This window comes from Pseudophryne corroboree, chromosome 1 (assembly GCF_028390025.1).
Source record: "Pseudophryne corroboree isolate aPseCor3 chromosome 1, aPseCor3.hap2, whole genome shotgun sequence".
Taxonomy (NCBI): Eukaryota; Metazoa; Chordata; class Amphibia; order Anura; family Myobatrachidae; genus Pseudophryne; species Pseudophryne corroboree.
Window position 1 is genome coordinate 918,632,612 of NC_086444.1, and position 18,120 is coordinate 918,650,731.

The window sequence follows — 18,120 nt, forward strand, 5'->3', positions numbered from 1 at the left end:
TCTTTTCAGAGCTTGCATTCTAAAGTGATAGCTTGGCTTTTTAAGTGAATTGTGAGTTTGAAACAGCAGCAGGTGAGTTAGAATACAGAAAAAGGTAGGTTTTATAATACAGAAACAGGAACACAAATATTTGCAATTTCATTAACATCTGATACAATGTTTGGGCTAGTGCAGTGCAATGGATGTAATGCATTTTTTGGAAAGAGGCATTGTGGAGACACAGCTGCTGTCCAATCTGTGAGAAATTTTCTCTGCTGAAGGAGGAGATAGCTAAACTGCATGCTGAGAATTGTAGGATGTTTTTGTCTTTGAGGCCTCCACTGCCTCAGAGAGCCACCAGAAGACGTTCTGCCTGGACTACTGTGGGCTCTCAAAGGTAGAGATTTCCAGAGGGACACAGACACCTCCCGCAAGCTGTGAAACTGCAAAACTCATATGCTGCTCTTGCAGGGCTGGGAGATACAACTAATAGAGGCACTACAGAACAGGAGGATATGGGGACATCTACTAACTATAGGAACAGGAAAATTGCATCTCCAAAAAGGACTGCACTTCTCTTGGGAAATTCCATTATTAGAGGATTACATCTAGGAAATGTAAATAAAGTAGAGAAACAAGTAAAGTGCTTACCTGGAGCCAAAGCTCCAAGGGATAAAGAGTGCATGCTAAGAATTGTGAAGGCAGCAAGAAAAGTTGGGGAAGAGCAGTGGCAAACGCAGGATTTAGCGAGGGGGGTTTCCGTGGGTGGGTGGGTGTGTATGTATATGCGCAGGTATATGTAATAAATATATATATAGATATATACACACACACAAACATACATACATATATATGTACGGAGGCAGGACGGCACTCATTGAGACTGGTAAACCATAGAAAATCAGCACAGGACGCTGAAGCTGTTTGTCAACGTTTCACAGTTAGACTCCTTTAAAAGAGTCTAACTCTGAAACGTTGACGTACAGCTACAGCGTTCTGTGCTGATTTTCTATGGTTTACTAGTCTCTATGAGTGCCATCCTGCTTCCGTACATTTTATCTGATTCTGACGTGCCATTCATCATTTGCAGATATATATATATATATATATATATATATATATTTGTGTGGTCGTCTGGCACTCTGGATGATAAAAAGCAAAGATGCCAGGGTGGCCTCCTGAAATTAATATATCTGGTAATCCTCCTTGGGTCCTGTGATAGGACCTCTATTGGAAGAAAAATAGGTGGCACTCCAAGGACTTAAATAAAGTCAAACTGTATTAAGAAAAAATAATTTCATGGATCAAAAATCAACGTTTCAAGGCTCTACAGCCTTTCCATCAGGTTATGCATTATAGGTGAGGTGAAAAAAAACAGAGGTATTTTGTTTACTGATCTCAACTATAATGCATAACCAGATGAAAAGTCCAAAGAGCCTTGAAACGTTGTTTTTTGCACCATGAAATTTATTTTTTGAATACAGTTTGACTTTATTTAAGTCCCTGGAGTGCCGCCTATTTTTCTTCAATAGAGGTCTTATCACAGGACCTAAGGAGGATTACCGGTTTTATATATATATATATATATATATATATATATATCTCACATTTATATATATATATATATATATTCACAAACTCACACATGTAAACACACATACATACACTCACACATGTAAACACACATACATACATACATACTGTACATACAAGCACACACACAAACCCACAAACCCACATACATACATACATACATACATTCATATCATACAAAAACACACTTAAACAATGATTTCAAACTTACTTACAGAGGGGCGGCCACGGCAGCGTGAGGCAGAGTGAGGGGGAGGGAGCTGCTGTGGCTGAGCATGCGCAGCCAGCAGCTCCCCCGGCACCCGGGACATTCTCTAAGCAGAGAGCTGCATAGCTCTCTGCTCTTGCTGCAGCTCCGTCGCGGTCGCGGCTTTTGCTTTTGTTGAGACGGAGACAGCTGTGTCTCCGTCTCAAAACATTTTTTGGGGTTATCAGGGGGGGTTTCCAGGTACTCGGAAACCCCCCCTGTGTGCGCCACTGAAGAGGATGTCATTGTCCACCTAGGGACAAATGACATAGCTAATGCTGAACTCATGGCCGTAAAAGATAAAATAAGCAGATGGCAACCACTGTAACTTTTTCAGAAGTATTGCCAGAACACAGAGGGGAAGACATAACTCATTGCATCAGAATCTTCAATGTTTGGCTAAGGACATGGTGCAATGAGGAGAGATTTGGATTTATAGGCCATAGTCACACCATCTGGCAAGATAGGAGCTTATTTCAAAAGTGACGGCCTGCACCCATCTTCAAGGGGAACGAGAATACTAACTAAACAGTTTGGATGCTTCATCAAGAACTATTTAAACTAACAGAGGGGGCAGTGGACCAAATAGGAATAAAGCAATCTGCTCCGCCAACACAGAGGTATTGTTTCTGCAGGCAAAGAGAATAGGAAGCATATCCACAGCAATAGAAGATAATTCAGATCCAAACCAAATATACATAGGCAGAGAGAAGAACATAGCTAGGAACAGAAAAAGCACAAACAAAACCCTAAAAGCTATGTGTGCTAGGAGTTTAGGAAATAAAATCCCAGAACTAACTGCAATAATGACAAGGGATTATCTAGATATTGTGGCAATTACAGAGTCATGGTGCAATGAAAATCATAACTGGGACATAGCTAAACCAGGATATAGTTTATTTAGGAAGGACAGAATGGGAAAAATCAGAGGAAAGGTAGCAATGTATGTAAAAAAAAAAAAAGCATAAATACTACCTTAATACAAAGTATTGAAGAAAACACTGAGGCCCTTTGGGTGACCATAGAAACAGGGGAAAAGTCGATTATTCATGTTGGCGTGATATACAGGCAACAGGTCAGGAACAGGAGCTGGACAAGAATCTATTGCAAGACATAACTAAAATGACATTAAAAGGAGAGGTACTAATCATGGGAGACTTTAATCTTCCTGATGTAAACTGGGAGGTGTCTATTGCTAGTTCCACTAGAAGCAGGGACATTTTAAATTTCCTTCAGGGAGCATCCCTCCACCAATTGGTGAGGGAGCCCACTCGGAAAGATGCAATATTAGACTTAATACTTATAAATGGAGACAGAATATCGGATGTAAAAGTGGGTGAAAACCTGGAATCCAGTGATCATCAAGCAGTATGGTTCAGCATAAAGACAGAGGCTGACTCATCCCATACAAAAACAAATGTGGTGGATTTTAGGAAGGCTGATTTTGTAGGGATGAGAAAATGTGTAAGCGATTCTTTGGCAGAGTGGAGGAACTTGGAAGCAGTGCAGGAAAGGTGGGACAACATTGAAAAGTGCAATATTATAGGCAACAGATCTTTGTATCAAAAGTGTTAGGAAAAACACAAGGAAAATTAAGCCAGTGTGGGCAAAAGAAGTAGCAAATATTGGGAAAGCAAAAAAGATGGCTTTTAGGAAATATAAGCAGACATAAATTAATGAAGACAAAGAGATATCTCTTGTTAGACAGAAGGAGACTAAGAAGGTAATCAGATGTGCAAAGGCACAAGCTGAGGAGAAAATGGCCCAGTCAGTGGGTAAAGGAGGCAAAACTCTTTTTAGGTATATAAGCGAAAAGAGAAAAACAAAAGGCAGAATAATAAAACTAAAGGCAGAGACTGGAAGTCTTGTTGAAGGAGGCAATGTAATAGCAAATCATCTTAATAATTATTTTTGCTCCGTATTCACTACTGAGAGGGGAAGGGGCCACAGTTAAGTTGCAGGGATATTCAGGAAAATGAAACAAGTACATTTACAGAGAAGGTCCTAACAGAACTGTCAAAGCTGAAAGTGGACAAATCTATGGTGCCAGATGGGATACATCCAAGGATACTAAAAGAACTTAAAGAGGTGCTGGTAGTACCAGTGACAGAATTATTCAATTACCAAGTAATTGGTCTGGCGCTGATTATGGGCTTGCCTTGCTTCAAGCAGCTAATTAAAAATGGGATAGTTAGTCTCACACAAACCATATAAAAATGATTCCAGTTAGCGCTAAAGAGCTGGATATGTTTAAAAATTTACAAATTTATATATACATATTCCACATGATTAATTGTTGCAACATATTTAAAAACACATATTAAGATGGTATGGGCATATCAGAGCACTGCATACATTTAAGTCGGTACTTTAAAAAAAAAAGTGGCATAACAGCGAAACACGTTGGTGGAGGAGCTGGTGACTACTCAAATCACATCTATCTGCGCTTATTTGGAGACAAGCCTAGAAGTCCAAGTAAGGAATTTACTTTGTGAAATGGACATTTGCGGTTGGACAGGAGCTTTAACTAGGACTATTTGGAGTCCATAATCAAGCTACAAGAGGTCTAGCATTTTCCAATAACAGTTGGTAATACCACCTTTCACAAAATCTGCATTTCCTAGGACTGTGGCTAAACTCATGTGATGAACTACAAGTCCTAGCTCATATTTTTTTTAAAGTACTCACTTAAATGTATGCAGTGCTCTGATATGTCCATATCATCTTAATATGTGTTTTTAAATATGTTGCAACAATTAATCATGTGGATTATGTATAAATAAATTTGTAATTTTTTTAAACATATCCAGCTCTTTAGCGCTAACTGGAATCATTCTTATACATAATTATTCAACCAGTCATTAGCTACAGGAGTAATTCCAGATGACTGGAAAAGAGTGAACATAGTCCCACTGCACAAAAGTGGAAGCAAGGAAGATGCAAACAATTACAGACCAGTGAGTCTTACACCAGTAGTAGGGAAACTGATGGAAACACTCCTAAAAGAAAGAGTTGTAGATTATCTCAAATCCAGCAATTTACAGGATCCCAAACAGCATGGATTCAGTGGGGGAGATCATGTCAAACAAATCTTATTGCCTTTTTTAACTGTGTGACTAAAGTGATGGATAAAGGTGGAGCCATGGATATAGCTTATCTAGACTTTAGTAAGGCTTTTGACACTGTTCCACATTGCAGACTGCAAAATAAACTTGAAAGCTTGGGATTGGATACTAGGATTATTGAATGGATAAGATCTTGGTTGGAGGATAGAAAACAGAGAGTTGTGGTAAATGGAGTGCATTCACAGGAGGGAAATGTTATCAGTGGAGTACCCCAGGGATCTGTACTTGGACCAGTGTTTTTTAAAATCTTTATTGGTGACATTGCAAATGGCATTAAAGGGAAAGTATGCCTTTTTGCAGATGACACAAAAGTATGCAACAGGGTAGACACTCCAGGTGGGGTAAAATTACAATTACAGTTTAATGCCAAAAAATGCAAAGTCATGCACTTGGGTCTCAAAAATCCAAAGGCTAAATATAGTATTAATGGCACTATACTGGAAACTACTGAGGAGGAAAGGGATCTAGGAGTCACTATTTCAGGTGACCTAAAGGCAGGTAAGCAATGTAACAAAGCAATGGGGAAGGCTAGTCAGATGCTTGGCTGCATTGGGAGAGGCCTCATCTAGAATACTGTGTTCAATTCTGGAGGCCATATCCTCAAAAAGATATTAATACATTAGAGACTGTACAAAGAAGGGCAACTAAAATGGTGCATGGCCTACATCACAAAACATACCCAAAAAGTCTAGAAAATCTGAATATGTATAGTTTGGAACAGAGAAGGGAAAGGGGGGACATGATAGAAACTTTCAAATATAGCAAGGGTTTTAACAAAGTCCAGGAGGGAAACATTCTACAAATGAAGAGAAGCAATAGGACATGAGGACATACACTGAGACTGGAGTGGGGGAGGTTCAGGGGAAATTTGAGGAAAAATTACTTTACAGAAAGGGTAGCGGACAAGTGGAATAGCCTCCCATCAGTAGAGCAATTTAACCATGCATGGGATAGACATAAGGATATCCTTATAAAGAAATAAGGATCAAATAAGGTTTGAGATAATAATATGGTAAAAAAAGGGGGCAGACTATAGATGGGCCAAGTGGTTCTTATCTGCCGTCAAATTCTATGTTTCTATGTATTTGAATCAGGAGTAGTTTTTTTTTTTTAAGAGGAAAAGAGTTGATGGATACAGCAATGCAGCCCCCAAGTTGAAAAAAGTAATCTGAATTGATCTAACATTGTGTTGAAAATCACTACTTTATCCTCTAGCTGTATATGCCCAATGGGACCACTCATAGAGATAAGGAAGAAATACATTCCTGGTGTGTGATGAGTAGTTGGCTCTGGAGTAAACTCCAAAACACAAATATGTCGGCAAACATGTTATTCATGCTTTTAAAACAACCCAGTTAATGCAACAGATTGAAATCTAGAATATGTTTTAGTATGTATATATTTTTTCTCAGGATGGATTAAAGCTTAGCCATTATAAAGTAATAATGCAGTTACAGTAAAAAAAAATATTAGTGAATCTGTGTGAATTTGAATTACTGCAAGCTCCATTTCCAGATACAGGGGCTCATTTCACAGTGCAGGTAATAGGAACAATATGTTATACACTGCAGATCAAACAGTAGCTAAATGCCTCCTGCCATCCACAAAGCAGTAGATAAGTAGAACTATATAACTGTCACTGTCTAAATCAGAAGATTTATCAGGAATTGAGCACTGGGTATCAAATGGGATGTACTATTCCAGATTCTACTGCAGTGTTTCCAACTCTGGTCCTCTAGGAAACATAACAGTGCATTTTTTCTATATTCATTACCAACTGACAAATTTCAAAAGATCCACTGGTGGTTCTAATTTATTGTTTTGTAATTTGGTTTGAACTGAAAAACATGCACTGTTTGGATGTCCTGGGTACTGGAGTTGGGATACGTTGTTCTACTTGCTTTCGTTCAGATTGTGAATACATTTGAAAAGCACATGTAGAACAAAAGGGATGTCACAGTCTTCACCTGCAACATGCCCCTCCTCTATAGTGTAGGCCACAATAACGCAACCAGTACTGACAACATGTTTGCTGCATAGAATTAGTCAACTCAACATTTGTTGATGATACCAATGTGTTTGTTCATCATTTGTGACCTCATAGGAATCTCCTGCTGTGATGGAGTGACAATATAATTGATCAAGTACATGCTGCACTGGCTAAAATAGTTAATTGCACAAATTGTTGGGCATATATCTGCGCCCATGTTTCTGCCAAGAGGACCCTTTGTATACAATCACCATAAACTGGAAAGATATTAAAATGTTTTTCTATTTATGTGTAATATTATTTGTGTTGTAGCCTATTGAGTGTGCTCTTCAATGTATTGTACCTTGTGTGTTACTAATACTAGCTAGGACATCTGCATACTGTTAAGCAGATAGGATAGTATGCATACAGGACTAGCCTGTCAGTTTGTTTTTATATACACTAGGGCCTGTTAGTGGTGTAGGGCCCGGGTACTATTATTAGTACTGTGGTTCGACTAAGTGGATGGCACATACCATCTGGGAAGCTATGGTACAGTCGAGTATGTTTGATTGTGTATCGTTCCTGGTGCAATGGACATCAGTCAAGGTGACCAGTGTGTGTTGTGAGTCTTCTACTTGCAGACAAAGTCTTTCTGCCACACATGGGTGATAATACAGACTGAGAACTTTCCTTGTAGGTTGGTCGGTGCTACTGGCAACTAATCACCTCAGCGTATCAGTGCATATAGCCAATTGCAGAGCATCTGATGCTCTAGTGCCAAGGATAATAACAACCCAAACCAACCTACTAAATAGGTGTATTCTTTACTTATTGTCCATGTCACTCTATAGTGGTTTCTTGGTCCTCATTTCTTTTTCCCCCTCAAAGAGAGTCATCTGACTTGCGCTCCAGGACCAGCTGCACCACCTCAGCGGTATGAAGAAGAGAGTTGCTGGAAGGAAGTTCATGTCTACACTGCACTCCACCTCTCACACATGAATCAGATGCAAATAGAACTTATTTTTTGAAAGAAAAATATTTCCACCAATTGTATTGAGAAATGCACTTCTTGAGTTCATAGAAAGACACCAGGGAGTAAATTTACTAAGCTGGAAGTTTGAAATAATTTGAAACCTACCTAAATCTGCTGTGGATTGACCGTGGGGTTTTATTGAGAAAATGTAGTACAGTATTTACAGTACTAAAGGTTGTTTTGACTTTCTAAATAGAGGCAGCTGTCAATCCCTAGCAGTTTCTAAAGGGCTATTACACCCAGACCCCACTACAAAACTGCAATAAACCTGCCGCTATCAGCTTTTGGTTCACAAGCCTGTACAAATCTCTAAGATCTATGCAGGCTTGTATAATATTAAAAATAGAAAAGAAAATTGTAAGAGAGATCCTCCCTTATTCCATTACCAGTTATTTAGCTGAGGCTGGTAGTTAAATATGGTGGGGCTGCGTTGGGTAAATGATAAATGGTCATATAAGTTTTAAAAGCTTCTACAATTTCATTGAAGGTGAACACACTTTTCACACTGTCAACATGGCTAGAATAAACATATGTTTGAGATCTCTGGGTCCATAGAGCCCTGGCAAGCATCTTGCCCATCGTATTACCCCAAGAATAATTTTTGCACTTACACCTATATATATATATATATATATATATATATATATATATCTAACATGATTTTTTCATGAAGAGTTTGCTAAGGGCACCCAAATTTTGGATAAGTCCTTCTAGATGGTTACTGACAAGGAAAATTTGTGGGCCATCTCTGGCAGTCTAATTTTATCTAGAAGTTGAGCTTTCAGTATTGAATAAATGTTTCCATATTGACACATATGCGTCTCCCAGATTGTGACCACAAAGATACTTGAAATATCACTTAGCGCTATATAGGGGGAGATGTACTATGCAGTGAAAAGAGTGAAGAAGTGAGCCAGTGCAGAAATTGCCCGTGGCAACCGATCAGCACTGATGTAACATTTATAATTTGCATACTATAAAATTATACAGAGAAGCTGATTGGTTGGGCAACTTCTCCACTGGCTCACTTCTCCGCTCTTTTCACTGCTTAGTACATCTCCCCCATAGTCTACTATAACTGAGCCTAACTCTGTCTTAAGGGTTGAGTCATTCAGAATAGCTTTATTAAGATTTGAGGATCGGCAGGGCCGGATTAAGGGATGGGCTACAAGGGTGGCTGTCCTGGGGCCCCCATACACACGGGGCCCACACACAGAGTAATCTGACCCTGCAATTGGAACATACAGTGCAGTGCACAGCGGGTCCCGAGTCCCCTCATCAGTGGCACAGCACATGACACACACTGTCCACTGTCCACTGCTGAAGAGACTTGGGAGCTGCTTGTCATATGTTATATGCAGTCAGAGCAGTGGCAGCCCCTGTCCCAAAGCACAGGAGGTGAATTCCCGGGTGGCATGGGTAAGAGGAGGCCATTGGTTGCCTGGGGTACACTGTGAACATATTAGGGGGATATAGAGGGCTAGGGTTTATTTTATTGGAGGGGGGTCCCACAATTTAGTTGTCCCAGGCTCCCCGACAAGCCTTAATCTGTCACAGTATCAGGACCAGAGGCGGAACTAAAATTGGTGCAACAGGTACATTGCACCAGGGCCCCAATGGACTAAGGGAACAATATACCAATACAGTAATAGTATAACATAATTAAAGTAAATGTCCACTGTCAGACCAAATGGAAATCAAATGATCACCCATGGTATAAAAGTGGAAATGCATATATACCCAAATTGGTATATATGCATCTGAGAATACAGGTAAACTAAGATAGTAAATGACTTATTAAAACATACTTGAGGAACATCACATACAGTACAGCAAATGAAAATGCATCAATAGCCTGTGTAAAATTGCAGTATAAACATTAGCATATGGCATGACAAATCAATACACTATAAGATATAAATTTAAGCCAGATAGTTGAGAATCAGAACTCAAAAACACCAAAAGAAATCAAAATCGGCCTCTGTGATTTCATTCAAATATTTCATAAAGGCTTAAGTAATCCTGGGCACTGGATATCCTGAGGAACTCACCTAATACAAAGGTTGCTGCATCTCCCTCTGTTGTATAAGTCATCTAAGCAACAAATCAGGGCCTGAACCTCCTGAGCATGTGAAGAGACAGTGTCTTGGAGTTGAGCCTGATGATTTACGGCAACTTCAGTGTGTTTTACCAAATTTATTAGGTTGTTAGAAATGTGAGAAAATCGACTCTAGTAGTGTTGCAATCTCCACTTTTACTCTGTCCCTGAGCCCTTTCTCCAACTCAAGGAAGTCCTTCATGGAGGGGAGATCTTGTTTAGTTGGCAGGGAGTGGATGTGAGCCAGGATGTCTTCCAGATGGGCGTCATCACCCACATCAGTATCCAAGCAAGCAGATGAAGCAATTTTTGATGCATTATCTGTGGGGATAGGCAGCAGAAAAGGACATCGATGTCTGGACTCAGGTATCGGAGGAGGTTTGGTTGTGTTGAGTCATCATATGAAGCTTTCTGCCGAGATGAAGGCTGATGTACTCGGGGCTCCAGGGGAAGAGGCAGGGAGGAGAAAGTGGCCATGTCTGTACTCTGTGTGTGGCTCTATGGTGCAGGTGGCTTTTTATTGTCTATGTATGTATGTATGTATGTATGTATGTATGTACAGTGTACTGTATATGTGTGTACTGTATGTATGTACAGTGTATATGTATGTACAGTCAGTGTTTAAGGACATTACATCAAAGTTGGATCAGCCTGTAGTGTGTTTTTCCACTTTAATTTTGAGGGTGACTCCAAATCCAGACCTCCATGGGTTAATAAATTTGATTTCCATTGATCATTTTTGTGTGATTTTGTTGTAAGCACATTCAACTATGTAAAGAACAAAGTATTTAATAAGAATATTTCATTCATTCAGATCTAGGATGTGTTATTTTAGTGTTCCCTTTATTTTTGTGAGCAGTGTATATATATATATATATATATATATACACACACAGTGTAATGTGTGTGTATGTATCTACAGTGTATTGTGTGTGTGTGTGTGTGTGTGTGTGTGTGTGTGTGTGTGTGTGTGATGTATGTACAGTGTATATGTGTGTACAGTGTATAGGTGTGTACAGTGTATAGGTGTGTGTACAATATGTACAGTATGTTGGCTGCAAAACAACAGGTTGGTGGCACAGTGGTTAGCTTTAATGCCTTATAGCACTGGTCTCATGGGTTTGATTCCAATCAGGGCCCTATTTGTGTGTAGTTTGTATGTTCTGCTTATGTATGCATAGGTTTACCCCACGCATTCCAAGTTGTGTTTTCTTACTAAAAGCTAAGCTATCAGTTAAAGCATTAATACAAAATGTAGTTTCCAGCTTTTATTAAGATTTTTACTTATGTGGGAAATAAGGAGGAGGAGCTTACTGTGGCTTAATGTTTGCAAGGGGCTCTACTGTTGCACAATATGTATAAGGGGCTCTGCTGTGTGGTGTAATTGGTACTATTCTGTGACCACGCCCCTTACTTATGTGTTATCCCTATTTTGAATATGGGGGGATCAATTCTTTTTCTGGCACAGGCACAAAAATGTCTAGTTACGGCACTGGAGGATAACAATAGTTGCAACATGCTGTGCAAGGTTCCTTGCACATATGCGACCCCATGCACCTTCACTAGCTTAGAGATGTGTGTGTGACTCCATGTACTGAAACAGTATGCAGCACATGTTCCTCCGGGGAAGTCTTACTGCAGATTTATATCTGCATTACTACTACTGCTGTCTCTGGTAACCTTAACGCTTACTTTGTACTATGGGGGTCATTCCGAGTTCGCTCGCAAGCTGCTTTTAGCAGCTTTGCACACGCTAAGCTGCCGCCTACTGGGAGTGAATCTTAGCTTATCAAAATTGCGAACGAAAGATTAGCAGAATTGCGAATAGACACTTCTTAGCAGTTTCTGAGTAGCTCCAGACTTACTCGGCATCTGCGATCAGTTCAGTCAGTTTCGTTCCTGGTTTGACGTCACAAACACACCCAGCGTTCGCCCAGGCACTCCTTCGTTTCTCCAGCCACTCCCGCGTTTTTCCCAGAAACGGTAGTGTTTTTTCGCACACACCCATAAAACGGCCAGTTTCCGCCCAGAAACACCCACTTCCTGTCAATCACATTACGATCACCAGAACGAAGAAAAAACCTTGTAATGCCGTGAGTAAAATACCTAACTGCATAGCAAATTTACTTGGCGCAGTCGCACTGCGGACATTGCGCATGCGCATTAGCAACTAATCGCTCCGTTGCGAGAAAAAAATAACGAGCGAACAACTCGGAATGACCCCCTATATCCAGAGGCTGCTGTTACAACTGACAACCACTGTTATACTGAATAAACCTTCAAGCCTGCTTCAGGATAAACTATTTGGCATCAACTCCATTTTACATTCTGCTGGTGCCTATTGTTCTACACCAGTAGGACATATCGACAACAGAAGAGATGTCCTGATTGCTTGTTGTGTTTTTGCAAACTATGTAACTTCAGTCCTCTGCATTGTTTTATTACATAGGATGCAAGTTTCTTTTGCTGGCCCATTGCAGAGTGCTGGGGAATTAGTGTCTCGTTTTTTTTCTCCAGATCCCATCAGCTGCCAGGGACTGTATCAGCTGCTATTCTAATATATATGACCTTGCTCCAGACTATTTTCTTCTCTATTTCTACATCATAGGCCCTCATTCCGAGTTGTTCGCTCGCTAGCTGCTTTTAGCAGCATTGCACACGCTAAGCCGCCGCCTACTGGGAGTGAATCTTAGCTTTGCAGAATTACGAACGAAAGATTAGCAGAATTGCGAATAGAATAGCGATTAGAAATTTCTTAGCAGTTTCTGAGTAGCTCGACACTTACTCTGCCACTGCGATCAGTTCATTCCTTTTCGTTCCTGATTTGACGTCACAAACACACCCAGCGTTCGCCCAGACACTCCCCCATTTCTCCAGCCACTCCTGCGTTTTTTCCAGAAACGCCAGCGTTTTTTCAAACACACCCATAAAACGGTCAATTTCCGCCCAGAAACACCCACTTCCTGTCAATTACATTACGATCACCAGAACGATGAAATTTCTTTGTTACGCTGTGAGTAAAATACCAAACTTTTGTGCTAATTTACTTGGCGCAGACGCACTGCAAACATTGCGCATGCGCAGTTTGCGACTTATCGCACCGATGTGAAGAAAAAGAACGAGCGAACAACTCGGAATGAGGGCCATAGAGCTATATAAGCAGACAATCAATCAAGGGAGAGCCAATTAATCACTGCATGGGTCAAAGCACAAATATGGACCCAGGGTTGGACTGGCCCACTGAGGTACAGGAAAAATCCCTGGTGGCCAACACTGCTTGAAGAAGTTACAGGGTCTCTAATGGCTGTCCAAGCCTGTGTGGGAGCTGGTCTCATCCTGTTGTAACTGACCACATCCCTTAAGCCTCCCTTATCACTGAATACCCGTAGCGGGCACTTCATGCCCCAGTCCGACACTGGATGGTCCCTTTTAGTGCAAAACATAGCAATAACAGGTACACAGATAAATAAAATATATAAAGCATGTCTACTGTATCTGTACAGGTGTAAAAATAGGGGAAGACATTTTGCAGAGTTAAACTTGATCATTTGCAACACACAATGACTGATTTACTGTGCAGTTCAGTAACTGGGCCTGTTGTAGCATTGTAAGCAAATTCTGAGTCTGTTTCTCCAATGTAGTGTGCAGAGAAGAAATGCATATTTTCACCCATATGCAGAGTTGTATACATCTTGCTATGTAACCGCCTCTACGTATGCTTAAGGTTTCTTACTAGTTATCATCAGGGCATACTTGCACCCACTCAATACTAGGCACAAAAGATACACCTCCAAACTGGAGTATTTTCTAGTGATGAGCGAGGTTCGGTTTTACTCGGTTTTACTCGGTTCTCAAAACGGCATCTTATTGGCTATCCAAAACACGTGACATCCGTGAGCCAATAAGATGCCGTTTTGAGAACCGAGTAAAACCGAGTAAAACCGAATCCGCTCATCACTAGTATTTTCTCTTACGCCCAACTCTGCATTGAAAGCAGTAGCCTCCACAACCCCTTCTAACTGAACTGTGACTATGTGAGAATTTCCCTTACTACCCAGTGACGCCTCTTTGTTCGTAAATATAGGTGTGGTCAAAATGCTAATCTGTGTTCTGCTTTATCCAAACATACGTGGGACTACACATAGAAATTGTGCAGTCCAAATTATTGCAAAATACTGTCCGCAAATGGGCATATGGACAACTCTACATTAGCCCCACAATGTCTAGGCTAGCACTTACTGAGAATCCTGGACAGAGTGTAACTCTTCTATCTGTGGGCACCTATCTGTGGGCACAGTAATGCTTTCAGATCTCAGACACAGAGGTGATTCTATCAAATGTTATGTACTTGTCTATACTTGTGGAGTCTAACAACTGTTTGCTCTTAATCAACTATGTCACTTGGTTTTATTTATGACTACTGAGGGATAACAAGTAAGAACTGTGTGTTCTAACATAGACTTATTATTATGTGTCTCACTAATTCCAAGGATGTCACTGCTCATAAAATTCAGATTGTGGTAGCAGACTACTCATGGAAACTATTGCTCTGCATGACTCATGATACATTGGAGAGGAGTGATCAAGATAAATAATTAGTATGGCTACTTATAGGAAGAGAATATTAAAAGCTGCCAAATCACAAACTAATGCCATGACGCACAAATTTCCTAAATAGTCACCATAGTATACATTAGCCGAAGACTAGTCAAAGACATAAATGCTCAGAAAATTGGACAGTTACTGGTTCTGAACTTGGGGTGTGTACAAGGCATTACTGTCCTAACCTGAATTTGAAGTGACAGACATGTTGTATTTAGTGACTTCCCTTGGGAATATATTAACTAACACAGCATATGCTACTAAACTTCTGGAATGCTGCTTTGTGCCAAAACATGTTAGCCTAAAATTATAATGTGAAGATTATCATCTTCAGAGAGTCTGCCAGAAGAAATTAACAGATTTCCTCACAGTAGAGCAAGTGACTAGCGAATAGTCACTTTATTCCTTGTTTGGGCACAAAATTTGTCACTGTGTTCCCGGTAATACAAAACTTTATCAGACAGCAGAATAAATTCAGCAACATCGAAGCATTAATAATAAACTATAAATGATGTGAATTGTGAATTTATAAATACAGCCTGCAACAGAATTTGATGTGTCACTAGAAGTTATGCCGGGCAGCTCAATTATTTTAATATAATATTGCTACTATTTTGCTCATCTCTACTTGAATATGATGTTGCTACAACAGCAGAACAAGAAATGTGCAGCTCAGAAAAACTCTGTGGGGAGATGTTGGGGCCGCAGAGGGGGTAGTGACCTGACATTGCAGCTCCATTAACCTCTGGGTGATATTGTGGCTGCGCCCACTGTGCAGCCATAATACCGGCTGTACACTGTACCTATCGGCTGGCGGGATTCCGTCGTCACGATCCCGATGGACGGCAAATTGAATGGATCCCATACTCCCCCCCCATTGCATGTACTTATGTAAGGAGATTTTTCTCATTCTATACTTTAAATGTGATGAATATTGAATTTTCCTATAATAGAGAAATGGATAGTTACTAACACTTCACCCAATGAATACAAATTCCTGGACATGCAAAAGTGTGGATAATGACAGTCTGGATATTCTCTCATTCTCATGATAGATTGATTTTCCAGGAGCAGTTCCAAGCACGGAAAGTGGATGTGCAAATGAATATGCATACATAGACAAATAAATGCACTTTCTGGACTGCATTTCTTCAGTTTGTAATTGAACCTTAAAGTGGCAATTATTGTAATATCCACAAATGCAAAATTGTGTGCCTACATTAGGAATGAAGTTAGATGGCATCATGCTGCTGATGTCACTATGAGCCTCAGACATGCCAAATTGACAGGAGGTTTTAAATGTTGACTGCTGTATTAGACGGAGCTGGCCGGGTCTGGTATAATGGCCCTCATTCCGAGTTGTTCGCTCCCTAGCTGCTTTTAGTAGCATTGCACATGCTAGGCTGCCACCCTCTGGGAGTGTATCTTAGCTTAGCAGAATAGCGATCGAAAGATTAGCAGAACTGCTACTAAATAATTCCCTGCAGTTTCTAAGTAGCTCCAGACCTACTCCTAGATTGCGATCACCTCGGTCTGTTTAGTTTCTGGTTTGACGTCACAAACACGCCCTGCGTTCGGCCAGCCACTCCCCCGTTTCTCCAGACACTCCCGCGTTTTTACCTGGCACGCCTGCGTTTTTTAGCACACTCCCTGAAAACGGCCAGTTTCCACCCAGAAACACCCACTTCCTGTCAATCACACTACGATCACTCGAGCGTTGAAAAAACGTTGCTCGAGCTTGTGTAATCTCCAAAGTTTTGTGTAAAATTACTAAGGGCATGCGCGTTGCGTACCATGCGGATGCGCATTTTCCACCTAATCGCTCCATTGCGAAAACGGCAATGAGCGAACAACTCGGAATGAACACCATTGATAGGTAAATGCCAATAGCCAATGTAGCCAATATAGTTAAATAACCAAAAAATTGCGAAGATGGGACATTATAAGGACATTTCTAGTTTGCAGATGCCGCAGAACATTTTCCTCACTGTAATAGGACTTGGGGATCTATTCACTAAGCCTTGGATGGAGGTAAACAGGACGGAGATAAAGTACTGAGAATGCTGATTTATATACAGGAATGAAAAGCTATACCTTAAACACATCTTAAATACACTTTACCATGGAGCCTCTGCGGCCGCTATACGTAATACACACTCTACGTATTTTGTACCCTATTAGCGTACAAATGCCGTGCTGACGGTACAAAGTACACACCCAGAGATACACCGCAAACCCTTAACAGCTATGCAATGCAACGATAATACACTTTAAACCTTAGCAGGGCAAGGAAGACACGACACCAGTCTGTAGTTAAACCACTTGGTTCCGACACCACAGCGTATTATTGCTGAAAGGGGGTTACAATACAAACAATACAATACAATATAACAGAGTAATGGCTACAGTCAATGGTACATACGTGATTGGATTCGCCGCGCTACCCGGTCCGGTCCTCGGTCATCTAGTAGATAACTTTGTGAGTCTTGTGTCTGACCAAGCCTGCTGCAGGCTCTCTTTATACAATTCATCCAAAACATAACACAATGGATACTGTATTCTCTTTGTCCATTGGACACAGGGATGGTCATTTACAGTACAGTAGAGGTCATAGGTCGGTTTGAATAGGTGGGCGATGTCTGTTCCAACTGCTCTTGTGGGTGGTTTCCTCTGGATTCCCACCGCATACATAATGTACAGTAAATACAGTTTATAGCTATATTCTGCTCCTGCACATAACTATCCGCAGGAACATGCGATCTTTCTCAAACCAACACCGGAATGTTACCCTTAAAATACCCTACAACAGCAGAACAAGAAATGTGCAGCTCAGAAAAACTCTGTGGGGAGATGTTGGGGCCGCAGAGGGGGTAGTGACCTGACATTGCAGCTCCATTAACCTCTGGGTGATATTGTGGCTGCGCCCACTGTGCAGCCATAATACCGGCTGTACACTGTACCTATCGGCTGGCGGGATTCCGTCGTCACGATCCCGATGGACGGCAAATTGAATGGATCCCATACTCCCCCCCCATTGCATGTACTTATGTAAGGAGATTTTTCTCATTCTATACTTTAAATGTGATGAATATTGAATTTTCCTATAATAGAGAAATGGATAGTTACTAACACTTCACCCAATGAATACAAATTCCTGGACATGCAAAAGTGTGGATAATGACAGTCTGGATATTCTCTCATTCTCATGATAGATTGATTTTCCAGGAGCAGTTCCAAGCACGGAAAGTGGATGTGCAAATGAATATGCATACATAGACAAATAAATGCACTTTCTGGACTGCATTTCTTCAGTTTGTAATTGAACCTTAAAGTGGCAATTATTGTAATATCCACAAATGCAAAATTGTGTGCCTACATTAGGAATGAAGTTAGATGGCATCATGCTGCTGATGTCACTATGAGCCTCAGACATGCCAAATTGACAGGAGGTTTTAAATGTTGACTGCTGTA